This window comes from Carlito syrichta, unplaced genomic scaffold (genome assembly GCF_000164805.1).
Source record: "Carlito syrichta isolate Samal-C Ts95f unplaced genomic scaffold, Tarsius_syrichta-2.0.1 Scaffold288338, whole genome shotgun sequence".
NCBI lineage: Eukaryota > Metazoa > Chordata > Mammalia > Primates > Tarsiidae > Carlito > Carlito syrichta.
The window spans coordinates 29,632-47,813 of record NW_007232434.1 but is presented as its reverse complement, the minus strand read 5'-3'; the positions used below and the strand labels follow the sequence as shown (position 1 = coordinate 47,813).

The 18,182-nt window shown below is 36.4% G+C and overlaps 1 protein-coding gene across 4 annotated transcripts in view; it reads right to left on the bottom strand.

Moving 5' to 3' along the window:
* Positions 1-18,182, bottom strand: part of TRIQK (triple QxxK/R motif containing) — a 78,882-nt gene that overhangs the window by 36,416 nt on the left and 24,284 nt on the right. The gene's annotated exons all lie outside the window — the stretch shown is intronic.

Below are 18,182 nucleotides of genomic sequence, written 5' to 3'. Positions count from 1 at the left end.
AACAGAGCTACTATTGTAGAGGTCAATATTTTATTCATTCACTACCTGCAGTAAATCAAAAAGTAAGGGAACTATAAAAAAATCTTTTCACCAAAGTAAACTGAATTTAATTATTTGTAAAACTATTTTACATAACAAAATTATATCAGAATAAAACTTAATAATCCAAATTTTTTAAGAGATATGCTTTATAAAGACACTATAATGTATAACAATCTCTGAATACAAAAACGTTAAAAGAGTTTCAAGTAAGGAGACACTAAAGAGAAATTGGCTTTAAATTTTTATTCTTGGTTATATTAGTGGTTTGGTAATATTTAATCAAAATTTCAAAAATGTAAATTTTGTTTGAAATTATCATATTCTTTACTTAAGCATAACATTTTACCAAATTACTAAACAAAAAGTTCCTAAAGAATACACACTTCCACAAATTACTTACATTTTATTAGCTGCACCAACACAAAAAAAGGAAATATTTTACCTTACTGATAAATATTGTCAAGGTGCTTTTAAATTATCTAAAGAGATACCCATTCAGCTGTATGGTGCAGATTGTCAATGTCTCAGACATCTAGAACCTTTAAAATGTTCTGACTTTTCTTTGTTCTTTAAAGCCTCACAGTAATTACCATTCGTTTCTATTGCTTTGATGGTTAGATAGCAAACTCCCAAGAAATCCAGGGAGACACTAGCACACACAGCCGCAATTTCTAATAAGACAGCTATTTGCATACAAGATCAGCCACAATTTAAAATGTGTTGTGATAGATGCGGAAAGGGAATAACAGATTTATATTAGCATGTACAATACCAAGATTGTTTTCACAATTTAATTCCTTGGAGATTATGCCTCATCACCTTCTTTTATAAAGAACACCACATTCCCTGAGGAACTAACTTGCTCTGAGACCCAGCTCAACTAAAATATGGATTATTAAGATAATATTTATTATTTATGAATTTTGCTGTAGGAATGATTTCAGATTAAATCATCAGAGAAGTTTTCAACATTCTTGAAACTTGATAACACATATTTAAGAAGAAAAAATGTTAATTTTATTTAATACCTAAATTGTACTTTAAAATAATTCAGTTAATTTTTTTGTCTAAAGCTTTACACTCTTTAGGACTTTTAAGATTAAAGACAGCATTTTTGTTTGTAATAAGTTGTCTTAACCTGCATTTTGCACAGCAATTTGGTCATCTATATTTTTAAGCATGATATGTGACCTTTAAAAACAAAGGTAAGTATTACATTCAATCACATTCCAAACAAGTTATTGTGTTGCTCATTTATACCTTTATTATGAAATCCAGAAAGAATGAGTAAGGAAATAAGAAACCTGAAGCTTTCACATATGTCTCTGCTCCCAGAAAAAGCATTAAATCCAGACTGTGATATTTAAATACATATCAAAACACAGGTTATTAGCAAAAATTCAACCCATGACCACATAAAAAATAATTATCTCCATTTTTAAGGCTAAAAGAAAGACCTTTACTTAAGAAAACTCTTAGTTATAGAAAGAAAATATATTTGGCTACAGCTAGATCAAAATTGAGAACCAATCAAGAAAATACAACCTCATGCTAAATGCTGGAGATGTAATAGTAAACATGGAAGACATCTGTCCCTGATCTTACGGCATATACACTGTTTTCAGAGTATTAAACATCCAAAGTTGTTCACGTAATAAATATAACTGAGTCATTCAAATAATGACATATTTCCTAGATAAAGCAAAAACCCTTAGTATAAAGAACCATCAATGATCTGAGTCTGTCAGTTGTTTCCTATTTATGTTCCAGTGCACTATCAAATTCAACTTTTAATTCCATGATTTTGACAAGCTCATTCACATTTTCATGAATTTTTCTCATGTTCTGAAATTTGCTTTAAATATCCTTTCAGTACATCCCCACTTATGGAACTTATATTTTAATATTGTACACTAGGGGCATCTCTACTGAGTAATCACTCAGACCTTGCCTAAGAGGCATCATTCACGATTCAATTCTCCAGAGGTAATTCTCCACACTTAAGGAAATACAAAATAGGTCATTTGAGAGACTACCAAAGTGTAAAGTTAACAGCATATACTATCATAATATAAAATTAATATTATGGTACATAATATTAACTATTTCAATTAATTATATTTATTACTATTGTATGTTAATTAATAACATATTAAGTAAATATAATATTGAGACAAGTAATTACAAGGAATAAATTCTTACCGTATAAAACTGGAGAGCTAAACAATGGTACCTCTAAAGTTTTCAGAGATCAAAGTGATCAGTCCACCTTAAGTTTGCCAAATTAATGTCCTTTATAGTTGCAGAAAAGTAAAGATTTAAATATGCAAAAGGATGATTTCCTGATCACTTGCCAATATTGTTATAAAAATTTAAAAGTACAGGACAGTTATCTGTTTGAACCCAAAAAGTCATGTTCCAGGAAAGGAATCTTAGTTGTTGGGACACATCTTCCACCCAAATTATGAAACTAAAACAAATACAGTAAAAACAAATAGCACTAAAACAAATGTTTCATAAATCCTTATGAAAAACAAAATAAACAATAAAATAGTACTTGATCCCTATCTCATATCATATAAGAAGATCAATTGAAGATAGATCACAGACCTAAACAAAAGAGCTAAAACAATAAAGTTACCAGGGGAAAAAAGAGATTATATTCATGACCTTGGAGAGGCATATATTTCTTGAAGTGATTACAGATAGCATGCACTATAAAATAAAAATTAGGATGAACTGGATTACATCAAAATTAATTTTTGCTCATCAAAAGACAAGTTAGAAAATAAAAAGATGATTATAGACAAAAAGTATTCATAATATATGTATCTAACAAAAGAATTTGCATCAAGAATGAATAACGAACTACTCAATAATATAAGGAATGCAAACCCAAAAAAGATAAAAGACTTGAACACAGAAACTGCAGCAAAGAAGATATACAAATGGCAAATAAGCACACAAAAATGTTCGTAACACCATTAGTAATCAGCAAAGTGCAAATCAAAATTAGAACTGAGATACAACTACATACTCACTAGAATTATTGAAATAAAAAAATGCATATATAAAATAATGGAGGGGGGGGACAGCTGGAACTGCTGATGGTAATACAAAACCGTACAACCTTGTTTGGCAGTTTCCTACAAAGTTAACTACCAGTAATTCTACTCCTAGACATTTATCTAAGAGAGTTAAATACATATGGATACAAAAATGCATTGTACAAGAATGGCTGTAATGGCTTTATTCTTAGTAGTCAAAAACTAGAAACAGTCCCAGTGTTGATCAACAAAAGAACTGATCATCTGTGATTTATTCTTACAGTGTAATACTACCCAGCAAAAAAACTACTGAAACTATGTAACAGTGGAGATAAATCTCAAAAATATACTGAGTAAAAGAAGCAATGGTGTCTTTGTATTCAAACTAAATGGCCCTTCATCAGTTGTACTTGTTCTTGTAGCATCATTTGTGGCACAGATGGTGATCTCTGCCTCTACTTCCTATGGGCTAATTAATAAGTAAGAGGTGAAAAAGCAGAGATGGAAAGTACAAACCAATCTATTACAAAACAAATACAAATACAAGGAAGAGAGGAACTGAAGTTGAGGGAGATTTTTTATTGCCTTCTTACTCTTGTGAGCTTGTTTCAGAAGAAAGATAGAAATTTGAGTTGGTCTAAATAATAACTGGAAAGCGTATGTAGAAAGTGATGGGATGTGGATACATAAAAAATAACAATGAGAGAGGTTTCCAAGTAGGAAGGAAGGCATAGAATCCATCATACACTTGAAGGAATAGCACATCCCTTCTTTCACATTAACAGGAATAAGGATAAACAAATGAGCACAAATACACTTTGAGGTCTTGTAATCAAAAGTAGAGGAAATTCTAGCTGGTAGTCCTGCTTTCACTATGAAGTAGGAAGCAAAATTGTCTCCTAAGAGTGAAAGGGAAGGTGAGACGTTTGGAGATTTGAGACTATATAGACTACTCAAACTAATGCTGCGGAGGAATGAAAAGAGTTGTCTAAAGAAAACAGGACTAGCCTGGCATGGTGGTGCATGTCCGTAATTCCAGCTACTAAGGAGACTGAGGCAGGAGGACCACTTGAGCACAAGAGTTTGAGGCAGCAGTGAGCTATGATGTCACCATTGCATTCCAGCCTGGGCAACATAGCAAGACCTCATCTAAAGAAGAAGAAAGGAGGCCGGGCTTGGTGGCTCAGCCTGTAATCCTGCACCTTTGGGAGGCTGAGGTGAGTGGATTGCCTGAGACCGTGGGTTCGAGACCCACCTGGGCAACTTGGTGAGACCTCATCCCTACAATAAATTTTAAAAAATTAGTCAGGAGTGGTAGCGCGCGCCTGTAGTTCCAGCTACTTGGAAGGCTGAGGCATAAGGATCACCGGAGCCCAGCAGGTCAAGGCTGCGGTGGCCGGGACTCAAAAAAAAAAAAAAAAAGAAGAAGAAGAAAGGAGAAAGGGGGAAGGAGGAAGGAGAAAGAGGAGGAGGAAGAAAGGGGAGGAGGAGGAGGAGGAAGAGGAAAGAAAATAGGATCTATTGGCAACACTGGAGACAAAATAAATTTGGAAATCATTAATCTGTTATAGCATTTGACTACAAGATTGCAGATGATATATTTCTTTCTGGGTGCTCAGCTACTCATTGCTGGCATAGGGAAGGGCAGTCAGCTATATTAAACAAATTTAAGTTTTCCCAGATAAGCATGACAGAAAGGCAGTAAGATAAAAAGTTTAGGATATTATAAAAAGGGGTGGCATAAAGTTACATGGTATTTAAAGCTAGAAAAGGAAGTGAAGACAACCAGGATTTAGAGTTAAGCTGAAAGTAGATCAATCTTTGAATGTAAAGGTTTGGATGAAGTCAAATAACTAAATTTGGGAGTAAAAAAAACATAGAGGTTCTTTTAATAGAGAATAAAAGGTTATCAAAGGTCACTAATAAAAAGTGAGGTAATTATTATTGAGATAGAGTAAGTTTTGGCTAACATAGCTAAAGTGGAGGGGAACATTAAGGCAGGGAAATCAAGGACCTGAGAAACAAGAATAATGCATACATCATGCATATGAATAATGAAGATACTCATAATGATGGCAGGATTTAGGTGAGGTTTCAAAGACTCAGAGTTAGGCTGATTGAGGAGGGACCTGGACAGTCATAGATAAACACCAAAAGAGAGGTAGAGGGCACTGCAGTCAAATGGAATGAACCACAAAGGAGATGGACTTTTTGCTTGATTTGTTTTGTTTCTTTTAGTATGCTTGGAAATGTAAATATCTGAAAGTGGCAATAAAGAAATATAAAGATAATCAACCTTTTGATCCATCTAAGAAGGCTTCAGGGAAGTGGTATCTATAAAAAGATTCAGATTTCAATTAATGTCAAGAGATTAAAAATAATAATCAGTGGAGTGTCTGAAGATGAATAGGCTTCAAAAAGGATATAAAGAAACATACAGGGAGGGAAGGACATAGAAGGAGATTAGTCCATGAAAAACCAAACAAACCACAGACTAACATGGGCAAAATTATTCACTGAAATGCACATAACCAAATAGGTGATCTTGGACAGTGAGTAAAGTTAATAGTATCTTGAGCTAGATTTATCTCAAAACTGCACTGTGTACTCAGACCTCTTGGGAGTCTGCTATGGCCTAGGTAAAATGGGAGAAATCCCAGGTCTTCCAAGAAGGGTCAGCTGCTAGAGTTCAGCATCTCAAAAGAAAGCCTCCAATCTCAAGTGTCTAGTTAGCTATACATATTCACTGGGAGTGACTCGAGGCTGTAGGTTGGCATTTGTCTAAATGTGGTCCATTCCTTGAACAACTATTGTAATACTATAAGAAAAGGATTGACAGTAGTGGGAAACTGTGAGGGCGTCGGGGGGAGGTGCTGGGAGGTGGGATTGACAGTAGTGGGAAATTGCCTTGGGAAGGGGGGCACACCTCATCAACAAGTGTACCTGCACAATGAATATTTGTATACCTAACCCTGAATTGTAACCTACAATTTTAAAATAAAAAATTTAAAGGTAAAAAAAAAATGTGGTCCATCCATCTCCAACATAAGAGTTGTTTGGGATGTTTCATTTTAAATGCATATATGCATATTCCTTGGCTCATCACAGTCCTGCTTGCTGTATCAGAATCTCAAGGGTAAAGTCCATAGATTTCCAGTGTTATTTAGACTTCCCAGGTGATTGCTGTAACCATTAAAGTTTGAGAACCACTGCCTGTCTTTTTAACAAGCTCACAGTTAACTCTTCTTCTACATGCTAATATTTGAGAAATATGAATGGAAGTAGACATGAGAACTGAGCAGGGAATGTGAGATCCTTCAGCCTCTCTGGTAGACAGGAAGGCCTGGTTGGCACAGCACTATTAAATTGTGGATGCTTTTAATGATGGGCTAAAACTTTAGACTGTTTCTGAATTTGGCAGGAAGACATCAAAAGGTTTCATGCAGTGAGGTAACCAAATCAGACACTTTTTAACAAGATTAGAAAGATTGGGAAGTTTGAAGATAATGGATAGGTTAAAAAAAATCTAGCTGGGTTCCAAAAGCAATCCACTAAAGTTGCAGTACAGCAAATAGAAAGCAACTGATATTCGGTGACTGACTTTTCAGCATTTGAGAACAGGCCGGACAGGGGGCATGAAGCAGAGGAAAAACTGAAGATAATATATAACGATGCTTTTCAACTTGAGTGACAGTTAATTCAAAGTCCCAGCCTCACCTTTCAGAAATACCCACTCAGCAAGGTTGGGGAGGAGCCAGCATTTTTAACAAGCACCAACTCCCTGCCAGAGTTTTCAAACTCAGCTGGTTTGTGGCCCATCCTTGGCAAAATATGGGGTCAGACAGATGGTAATGTCATTAACAAAAATAGATAATATAGAAGAAGTAGGTATGGGGTGAGTGACAAGGGCGGGAGAGTGTTAGAACTCTACATTATAAAATATTTAAAACTGCTATAAGAAACCAGTGTACTTGTTTTTCCTAAAACCTAATTAAACCAATTAATCCAAACATAATTGTATCAGAAATACCCCAGCCCCCACCAAAAAATATTCACAAATATTTTACTTACTTTTATTTTAATACCTTTTTAATGCACAGATTGTTGCGGCATCTGGGCACATGACATACTTGAAAACAACACATTAAATTTACACTGCCCAGAATAGACAAAAAGCTGCCTTGCGTGTACCATCAACAATGCTCATCCCTGGGGGAAGGGGATGTTGCATTAGCTGGGTCCCATGGAATTATTTTTAAAAATTTTGAACTTTGCACAAATATAAAAAGGGTAGGCACTTCAAATCTGAAAGGCCACATAAGGGAGGGAATTTCTATTGACCAAGTAGCCATTTCCCCAAGCAAGAAAATGATCAGTATGATTCATCAGGTTTTGACCTCAGCAATATAGGAAATGCACTCCAGCTAACTTCCTGTATTATATTTGCAAAAGGAGACAGGTTACTGAAACTAGGATAACCCAATTTTACACAGTCAAATTAAAAAGTCATCAATCACACAAATTACACTGAAGGTTACTTTTTTAATGTCAACTGTTCTTTCTAAAAGTTTTTACAGTATTATGGTACCAAAACTACAGACCATATTTTACTAATACAAAGTTCTGATACAAGAAGAGATCCACAGCCAACATTTAAAACGAGCAGAAAGCTGGGTTGGGTGGCTCAGCCTGTAATCCCGCACCTTGGGAGGCTGAGGTGAGTGGATTGCCTGAGCCTGCGGGTTCGAGACCCACCTGGGTAACTTGGCGAGACCTCATCTCTACAATAAATCAAAAATTAGCCGGGCGTGGTAGCGTGTGCCTGTAGTTCCAACTACTTGGAAGGCTGAGGCAGAAGGATTGCCGGAGCCCAGCAGGTCGAGGCTGTGGTGGCCGGGAGGGGCCACTGCACTCCAGTCTGGGTGACAGAATGAGACTCCAACTCAAAAAGATAAATAAATAAATAAATAAATAAATAAATAAATAAATAAAAAGAGCAGACATCTATAATTTTAGCATAAAGTTAGTAAGACAGGCAGCTTGTACCACTGCACACTAAAAGCTTAATCAGACAAGAGGACTGAGAAAAAGCAAGGATACCGTTGACTTTAAGGACTCTGAGATTCAGAAAGGGCAGTTTCATATCCACTTGCCCATTACTCAGTACAACTTCAGAGTGTTTTTCTGATGAAACAAAGAATAACTGAAAATAGAGTTATAGGTCTAAAGGTAACAAACCTTGAGTTTTCAATGCTTATAATTATTTCAAACTGAGATATTTTCAATTATATAAAACCCAAGATTGTTTGAATGATCATATAAATAATAAAAAAAACTTTATTTCATCCAACTGGTACCAAAAGCTGGTGGATAAAAAAATGAAGGGAAACCATAAGCTCTGGATGAAATATCTCAGATGACATCTTTGATTTAATTCCTGATTAAACAGACATAATCCATTTGAGCATAATTTCCCTGTATGATCTTCTTTTTCTTGCTTCAAATGAAATATTAGTGAATTCTTATGATTTGGAGTTTTCAATAAATTTTTCCGAAACAAAGAGTTACTTGCAAAAACACATTTTTTTTTTTATGTTTAGTCTAAATGTTAAGTGCATTAGACTGGGAATTTCTAAATAACATATGTGTTCAGTGTAGATGAAATGTTATGATACACTCTAAATCTATCAAAATCACTATTTATAACCAAGCTTGGCTTATTCAAACAAAGTTAAAATTTTGATTTTTTAAAATTTATATGCATTTTACATTGAAACAAACATGAACCAGGTTCCCAAATGTAGTAAGTTTAGGATAATATATTAATAAATTTGGTAAGTCTACTGGAAAGCATCTTTGTGTCTTTACACGTGTTTTGTCAGTCTCTAAGAGAGGACTTACACGTGCCATGTTTCCCAATGTTATTGGTCCATTTTTTCAAATTATACACATTATCATCCCATGAAGTCTTTGTTTCATGTAAAGTTTGGAAATAGAGGCCTAGATTATTGGAAGATTATAAGATAAAGGAACAAGCATTTGATTAGTGAGCAAAATATATCTAGAATTGGCTAAGAGACACACTTATCAATCAGTTCCCTAACTTCTGAGAATGAAAGGAATATCTTGTCAACAGGGTGACAAGATAATTTACCATCCAAGCCAGAACACTTTTGAGAGTGAAAGAAGCCCCATTACATTAGGACACAAGAAAACCAAAACCATCCAGGACAACTGGGATATACCCTTGCCTCAACCATGAAGCACACAAGGACAATTTACAGTATGCCATAAGCTCAACTAGTTTTATCATTCAAGAAGTGTTGCAACACAAAGAAAGAATGGCAAGTCTTCCTTTAAAATACCTTTCAAGAAACAGACTAATATTAAAGACAACACCTGCAGCAGATATGAGAATGCCTCAAAAGGAGGTTGTGCATGAGACAAACTGTCCTTATTTACAAAAATTACTCTGTGGCATACAGCACTACCACTTCATCCTCAAACTTCAAGCAGTTGCTTTCTAAGGCAGTACTCTTCTGATTCTCCTTCTATATCTTGATTTGTTCTTCACTTCTTTCATTAGAATTCTTCCTCTGTCTGCATGTAAAGCTCTGTTGTTTGGTGTTCCCCATAGTTCTTCCACTCCATATATTATCCCCTCCTTAGGTAGCTCATTCTTTCTAATATATTACAAGGGCCTATATCCCTAGCCAACTTCTTTAATCATACACCTAGCATCATTCTAAGAAAGCATGACCAACCTGAATTTCTCATTTCTCCTTTGTCTAGTTCATTTCTCTTGTTTCCTATCTCATTTTTCTGATTTAACTAAACTCACAGATGTAGTTTTCTTTTCACTGCATGCTGTCTTCTGATGGTATTAACTTTGATCATTTGATTAAGGTGGTATCTGTCTAATCTCTCCACTGTTAATTTAGTATTTTCTCCTTTTTAATTAATAAGTTTTTGGTGTGGAAGTGCTTGAAACTATGTAAATATCATGTTCTTCATCAAATTTGCAACTACTAGTTTAGCATCTATTGATGTTTCTTGGTTGAATTAATTATATTCTGACAGTTACCAAGTGATGATTTTCTAGGTTCATTACTTCTTTCACATTTATTAGTTAATATTCTACTGTATGAAAAACCATTTTCGTCTTTCCACTTATTTATTCATGTATGTGTTTATAGCAATATGTAATCATAGATAATGGTTTTCTTCAACTAGTTAGAATTTATATCATGTGTTTATTTTTGTGCTCAAATTACCCTGAATTTGACCAATAAAAGGCTTTTCAAGGTAGTTTATGTCCTTTGATACATCACCATCATTTTTAAGCACCTCCTTATTTTCTGACACATTAAGATATTCATGTTTCATTGTGCACTTTCCCTGCTCCTGCTCTAGAATCTACTATTTCTCTAAGGAGCCCAGTTCCCTTTTAGTGGAGAATAGTTTTATGAAGCAAAATCTAAGGACAAGATATGCTCACTATTAATGAAATAAAACTGTTTGCAGGTGTTCTAAGTAGACAGAGCTAGGAAATATACGTATTGGTGTGAACTCAATACTTTCAATTTCTAGTACCACACAGCTAATTCTAGGTTTGCTTTTTCCACATTTATATTTGAATTTTCTTCTCTGACATTAGGAAATATTTTTATCCATGTAAAGTTTTTATGTTAGTTTCTATATCATATTTAGAAAAAATCTGAATACCTAACTTATAAATCACCTATGAAACAACAGATAAAGCCCATTTGAAATAAATATACTAAATAACATGTGCAGATGGAGACCAACTTGAGAATAGCAGTAATAAGAAATATTAAATACTCCATAGAGGTCTATCACCCTACTTTCCACCTCACAGATATGTACTCCACTCTATGGCCAGGAAAATAAGACCACTCTTAAACCAGCTCCACCTACTACTAAAAATGGTCATGACATCTGTACTCCTAAGCATATTACTGTCTGCAAAAGGAATAGATTATAAAATCAAGGTTTTTGGAAGATAAGGCAAAAAGAATCTAGATAGTAAACTAAAAGTGTCACTCTAATATATAGCTACATACTATATGTAAAAATAACAAAGCTTATATATACCAGATTGTTAACATTCAAGATATATATTGTGAAATTATATGTATATATTGTTATAGCTAAACCGCAAGACAGGAGAATCTCCAGCACACTAGATTCAAATTTTGAGTCCTTTATAGCACATGGTCAAGAGGAGGCTCACACCAAGAAAGTTCTCGACACTGAGTGGGATCAGCAAGAAGCTTATAAAGGCAAAATCTACAAGTGGACTACATAGCAGGGGGTGAGGGTACAAGGCACTAAAAACAAAAGGAGAAATCTCTTGGATTTCAGTTAACAAGGCATACAATTACACAGAACTTATGGTTAGGGAGTTTTTGGGTGGTCAACAAGAATGGTCAGCATGAACAACTCAGGGGAAGAAAGCTGTGAGTCTGTGGTCATGGGAACATTACACACAATCACACATACACACTGGGGGGGTCATTTTTAGGTCAGGCAGACAGCTAAGATGGAGGATTTTAGCAAAATGGAGTTACTTATGTCAAGTAAGCTATTATAACCATTTTAGATATTTCATTAGATATTTCATTCCCCCCTTTTAGTCGTACATGAGTCAATTTGTTGACTCATCAGTCATGGGTGTGGAATTATAATAGGTTTTTACATGCATAAATTTTACAGAATTGATTTGTTTTACGAAGTTAATAATCCAGTTTAATATACAACATTTTATAAGAAAACCAAGAAAGAAGTGGATAAGTGGGAACCAGGGGTTCCAGTTATTTAGGGTCCCTGACTGCCACAGCAAAGTTGATGAAGCAAGCTGGTGGAGTTACGTTAGTTTTTGTGGCTCTCTTGACTCGTGTGTGGTGAATTCAGGATGGTTTCCTGTCGACTTTGAATGCTGTTGGAGTGGTGATGACAATAAAGGGTCCCTTCCAGGCAGGAGTTAGTACAAGGCACGCAAGACAGAGTAGGCAAAACAGCCCAGACACCAAAGTGGACAGTGGCCTGAACCTGCTGGAAGAACTGAAGATACTTTAACAGAGATTGATTAGTAATTTTTTCTAGGATGGGATTCTGCAACCACAGGTCCGAAAAAGAGCTAAAGGAAAAGGCTTACCCATTTTTCACTGGTCTCTATTATTAATTTGGTTAAAATAGACTTTAAAATTCAGTTCATGCATTTTACCTGTCCAGAGCTTTTTGGTTGGTAAGCACAATGTAATTTCCAGTCAATGTTTAGTGCTTTATTAACCAGCTGTACTATGGATGAGGTAAAGGCAGGACTAACATTAGAGTCAATAGAGAGGGGAAGCCCAAACCTAGGAATAATTTTATTTAACAAAAACTTTGCAACTGTAAGTGCAGTTTCATTTATTGTGTCAAAGATTTCCGTTCAACCCAAAAAAGTGTCTATAAAAACCAGCAGGTATTGATAACCAGCATGAGAGGGTTTTAATCTCAGTAAAGTCCACTTCCCATGTTTCTTTGGGGCTTAGTCCCCAGGCTCTGATACCATTTGGTGGTCTTGGTCCTTGTTTGGCATTTACTTGCACACAAGTTGGACACAGTGCAGCAGCTGTGGCACTGAGGTTTCTTAAGTCTTGAATGTCCTTTTCCCCTTGGGTGTAGACAGGCTGTTTTGGAAGCGAGGGAACTAGAAAAGATTTAGTTAGCAGAATAATGAGGGGCTCAACTGGGAGTTCTCTTCTTCACATGCCGTCTGATCAGCTAAGCGATTTCCTGTCACCTCTGGAGTGTCTGATTTCTGGTGTCCCCTGCAATGTATGATGGTTATTTCTTTGGGGAGCCATAAAACCACTAGAAGGGCTAAAATTTTCATTTCACACCCAGTGGCCAGAGGTTCCCCAGAGCAGTGCCTTTACAGTGTGGGGAACTGTTAACGTCAAGTTTTGACCAAAAGCCAGCTTGTCTGCCCCCTTAACCAGTATAACAGTAGCAGTGATGGCTCAAAGACAGGATGGCCAGCCAGAAGCCACTGGATCAAGGCTTTTTGACAAGTAAGCCATAGGTCACCTCCAGGGACCTAAGGTCTGGGTAAGAACTCCCTTTGTGATTCCCCACTGTTCAAGAACAGACCAATAAAAAGACTTAGTAACATCTGGGAGGGCTAAAGCTGGGGTTTGAATAAGAGCTGTTTTTAACTTCTGGAATACTTGTTTCTCAGTAGCAGTCCACTTCATGGGTTGATTCCCTGCAGTGGCTGTGTACAGAGGCCTGGCAACTTCAGTAAATTCTGAGATCCACAGATAGCAATAACCTGTTACCCCCAGAAATTCCTGGGATACCTGTTTCTTTGTGGTTGGCATAAGAATTTGAAGAATGGCTTCTTTCCGGGCCAAGGTCCGGGCTCGCTTACCCTTTTTTAGGCAGTATCCCAGGTAGAAAACTTCAGTTGAGCAGAGCTGTGCCTTTTTCACTGACACATGGTAGCCCAAGTCTTGGAGGAGCTGTAAAAGAGCCTTAGTACCTTTTAAACAAGTGTCCAAGTCTGCAGTCGCAAGCAAGAGATTATTTACATACTGGAGTAAAGTACACTCAGGGTGTAAGGCATAGAACCCTGACAAATCCTGTTGCCAAGCTTCCTCGAAAGTTTGGGGAGTTCTTGAAACCCTGTGGTAACCGGATCCAAGTTAGCTGGCTGGTGTCCCCCAAGTCAGGATCTGTTTATTCAAAAGCAAAAATAGGTTGGCAGGACCAGAGGGTCACCAGTAGAGGGCAGGACCAGAAATGACTTTGGGTTCTCTGTCTTTGAGTGATGAGTGCAATTTTTTTTTGTCCAGTGACCCAGTTTTTTACAATATGCACATTGATTTTTGGCTAGCTGGATACATCCAATTTCTTTTTGTCTTTTTTTAGTTTTTGTCATTGTTATGTTCTGGCCTCGAGCCAGGCTGGGAGGCCTGTATGGTAGCAACTAAAATTTTTGTTTGCCGTTTTGTTGCTCTGTCCATTTTCTTGTCTTCCTCTTTCTGTTTCTCAGTATTTTGGTTATTAAAAACCTTCTGAGCTACCTTGAGCAGTTGAGACATGTTTATTCCTGTGAAACCTTCAAGCCTCTGCAACTTTCTCTGGAAGTCAGGAGCCACCTGAGTCACAAGTCAAATAGATAAATCAAGCATTCTTGGGTGCCGAGGGGTCAAATGGGGGATAGGTACAGAATGTCTCCTAAAGATATTCAAGAAACGCCCCCAGTGACTCCTCAGGACACTGAATAATCTTGGTAGTTTTGGAAAGATTTATAGGTTTTTGGGCTGCTCCCTTCAAGCCAGCTAATAGAGTCTGGTGATAAGTTTTTAATGTTCTAGAGCCTGCCGAAGTGTTAGGGTCCCAATCTGGGCAAGAGGAGGGAAAACCTGTCTTTAACGTTTCCTGACTTTTTCCTTTGTTCCAGCTGCTGAGGCCAGGACAGACTTTTTGGCCTCAGTTCTAATGCATTCTGGCTTTTCAGAAATATATAGGGTTAAAAGGCTGCTGGCAATTATCCCAGGTGGGACAATGAGTGTGCATGATTGATTTTACCAGGGAGGTTAAAACCTATAGTTTGGCTTTTGGCAAGATTTTATTTTATTTTATTTTATTTTACTTTATTTTGAGTTGGAGTCTCACTGTCACCCAGACTGGAGTGCAATGGCATGCTCCTGGCCACCGCAGCCTCAACCTGTTGGGCTCTGCAATCCTTCCTCCTCAGCCTTCCAAGTAGCTAGAACTACATTTATTATCTTGAGAAACAGGTAAAACAAGTTTTCCTTGAAGGGTTAGCCAGGGGCCTTTGCATATAGCACCCTGTTGTTTTCAAGTTAGAAGCTCTGTCTCCATATAGTGTGGTTTACGGGAAGGGTCATGGGTTTTAAGAGAACATATTTGTAACCATGGAGTAGGGTTTTGGACTAAATTTAACCATTGATCAATATAAGGAAACTGATCCAGGTGACCAAGAGTCCCTGTGATGACCTTCCAAACAGACTTAGTATCATGAATATTCAAAGACCCTGTAGAGTGTTAACCAACATTAAATGCGGGCCAATCTATTTTATAGAGGGTCCAGGGCCTACCTTTTGAAAGGCAGACACCATAGTCCTCAGCAAATACAACAGAGAAATTTTTCAATATACAGTTCAGAGGATTGACAGGTTGTGAATTCTGTGAACCTATAACAACAAGCAAATGGTTAAAATACACAATTAAAACATAATGACGGACAGGGCGCATCCGGACCAAGTCAGAAGAGTTATGGATCCCTGGAAAACCTCAGGGCAAATTATCAGAGGACTCTATTCAGCCAACATTTTGGCCTAATGAATAGTGTCCAAAGGGCAACCTCGTCAGGCCATGACTCCCTTAAACAGAATTGTGGCCACAAACAGAACAAAACAGATTCTTACCAGTAAACAGAACAAATTCTTACCTCCTAAGAGAATGCAGACAGACTCAGGAATTTTTGAGATGGCAGGAAATCAGTGGTAATTCCTTCTCCCACCAAGCCAGACGAGAAGTTATGGGGCCGTGGAATGATTCAGGGGGTATATCCCCTGTAACTTCTCCATCGAGTCGGGGGGAGCTGGAGTGAGGCCACCTCCCAAGGTTGGCAACAAATCTTGCTGGGGCTTCCAAATGCTATAGCCGAACCACGAGAAAGGAGAATTGCCAGCACACTGGGTTTGAATTTTGAGTCCTTTAATAGCACGTGGTCAAGAGTAGGCTCATGCCAAGAAAGCTCTCAGCACCGATCAGCAAGAAGCTAATACAGGCAAAATCTACAAGTGGGCTACATAGCATGGGATGAGGGTACAAGGAACTAAAACAAAAGGAACAATCTCTTAAATTTCAGTTAACAAGGCATAAATTACATGGAACTTGTGGCTAGGGAGTTTTCAAATGGTCAGCAAGAACGGTCAGCATGAACAGCTCAGGGGAACAAGTCTGTGGGTCTACGGTCATGGGAATGTTACAACAATCACACGTACACATGGGGGGGTCATTTTTAGGTCAGTTTAGTTCACTTAACTTCCTTGATCGGTGTTTATGGCAAGCATCAGTTATGCTAATTGCTAGTCATTTCAATATGGATTATCTACTTCAAGTAATTAGGTTTCCAAATTCAATAAAAACATCCTATGAAAAGTCACGTAGTTCCATGCAGAGAAAGCAAAAAGTAACATAGATTTGTCTTTTTTTCTTTCACTCTCTTTCTGAGGCTAACTACCAGGAATAGTAAACTGAAAAACAAAGTTCTAGTTTGATATATGGATAGTTTCCAAAAGACAGTCAATGTCTGTCACTTGACAAAATAAAAAATTGTAGGGAAACATACCAAACAAGAAGGCATAAAGCCTCAGTTTAGTCATGTCTTTTCAATAAAAGACTGTATGACCTTGACAAAGTCATACAGTTTCCCTTTGTATACAATCCTACATTCCCTTCAAATTTAAAAACATAGTATACATAAGCATATGTATCAGGCTAATTATTTTCATGCCTAGAAACACATAATTGTATGTTAGTATAGCCCTAACAATAAGTACTATATAATTTTTAGACATGTATATTTTAAAACCAGGGAAAGATATGGTCACTGAAGTAAACTTAATCTAAGTATATAACGGGAAATAAAGAGCTCAAGGCAATCATAAAAATACCCTTTATGGTTATTTTGTTTCTAGCAGTTTTATAATTTTGTATGACTTAATTTTTAAAAAGCTTTATCAGTAATTAGATGTCAAAAACATAAAAACAACTAGTATATATCCAATTTCATAAAAGTTACATTAAACACATTCATTGTATTGAAGTCCTGTGTGATTATAACATTAGCACTTTTCTAATACAAGAATTTCACATACTGGTAATTTTCAAACATATTGTGATATTAAAACTTATGTTTACCAACTATGATGCAAATTATACATTTATAAAACCACCAAATTATTCTATCAGAGAAATATAATAAAGAGTATAGAGCTTTAAAAATTGAGAAAACAATTTGGAAAAAGGTTCATGGGAGAAGCATTGGGTCATTAGCTAATATGACTCTACTACAGAAAACAAACAAAAATAGAGGGGAAAGTATAATGTTAAGAAGCATATATAAATATTTCTGTTACAATGAATTGATAGAGAAAGAATTTCCTGGTTATAAACCACAATACAAGTGAGAAAAACAGAAATTCTATTTTATACCAGGTTTTTATCTTTCATCTGCTATTCCTGAATTGCTACTAAATAAAATATGTAATGCCTTTCATAAGCCACTTCATTAAAAAAGATGTCAAGCCAGGCATGGTGGCTCAGGCCTGTAATCCCAGCACTTTGGTGGGCCACGGCGAAAGGATACCCTGAGTCGGCAGGTTCAAGAACATCCTGGTGAGACCTTGCCTCTACAAGAAATCAAAAAATTAGCAGGGCATGGTAGCACCTGTAGTTCCAGCTTCTTGGAAGGCTGAGATGGAAGGATCGCCGGAGCCCAGCAGGACGACGCTGGGATGGCCATGAATGTGACACTGCACTTCAGCCTGGGCAACTGAGTGAGACACCAACTCAAAAACAACAACAAAAAAATGTTAAAGTACTGCTTGATTGATGATTTCTGGCCTTTTTAAGAGTATTCAGTCTCACAAAAAAGCAATGAACAAAGAAAAGCTAACAAATCAAAATATAGATCAAAATAAACTATCCAAGTATAAGATTCCAACTTCATCACTGTTATGAACTACAAATATTAAAACATTTTAACTGCAAAATGTCTAGAAATTATAACTAAATAAAATTAATTAATTAGGATTTGATTAAGTGAGTGTTCATTTTGTGAAAAGTCACCATCTACACTATTGCATTATATGTATGTTGTTCTACATACTGTACATACTGTACATGTAATGTATGCATCAATACAAAGTTTAAAAAACATAGTAATATACCTAAAGTGGTGGTGAGTACACTTAAATTATAAAACACAAAAGACTAGAAAACAATGAACTCAAAAAATTAGAAAAAAGTAAAGTCCCTTAAATTACA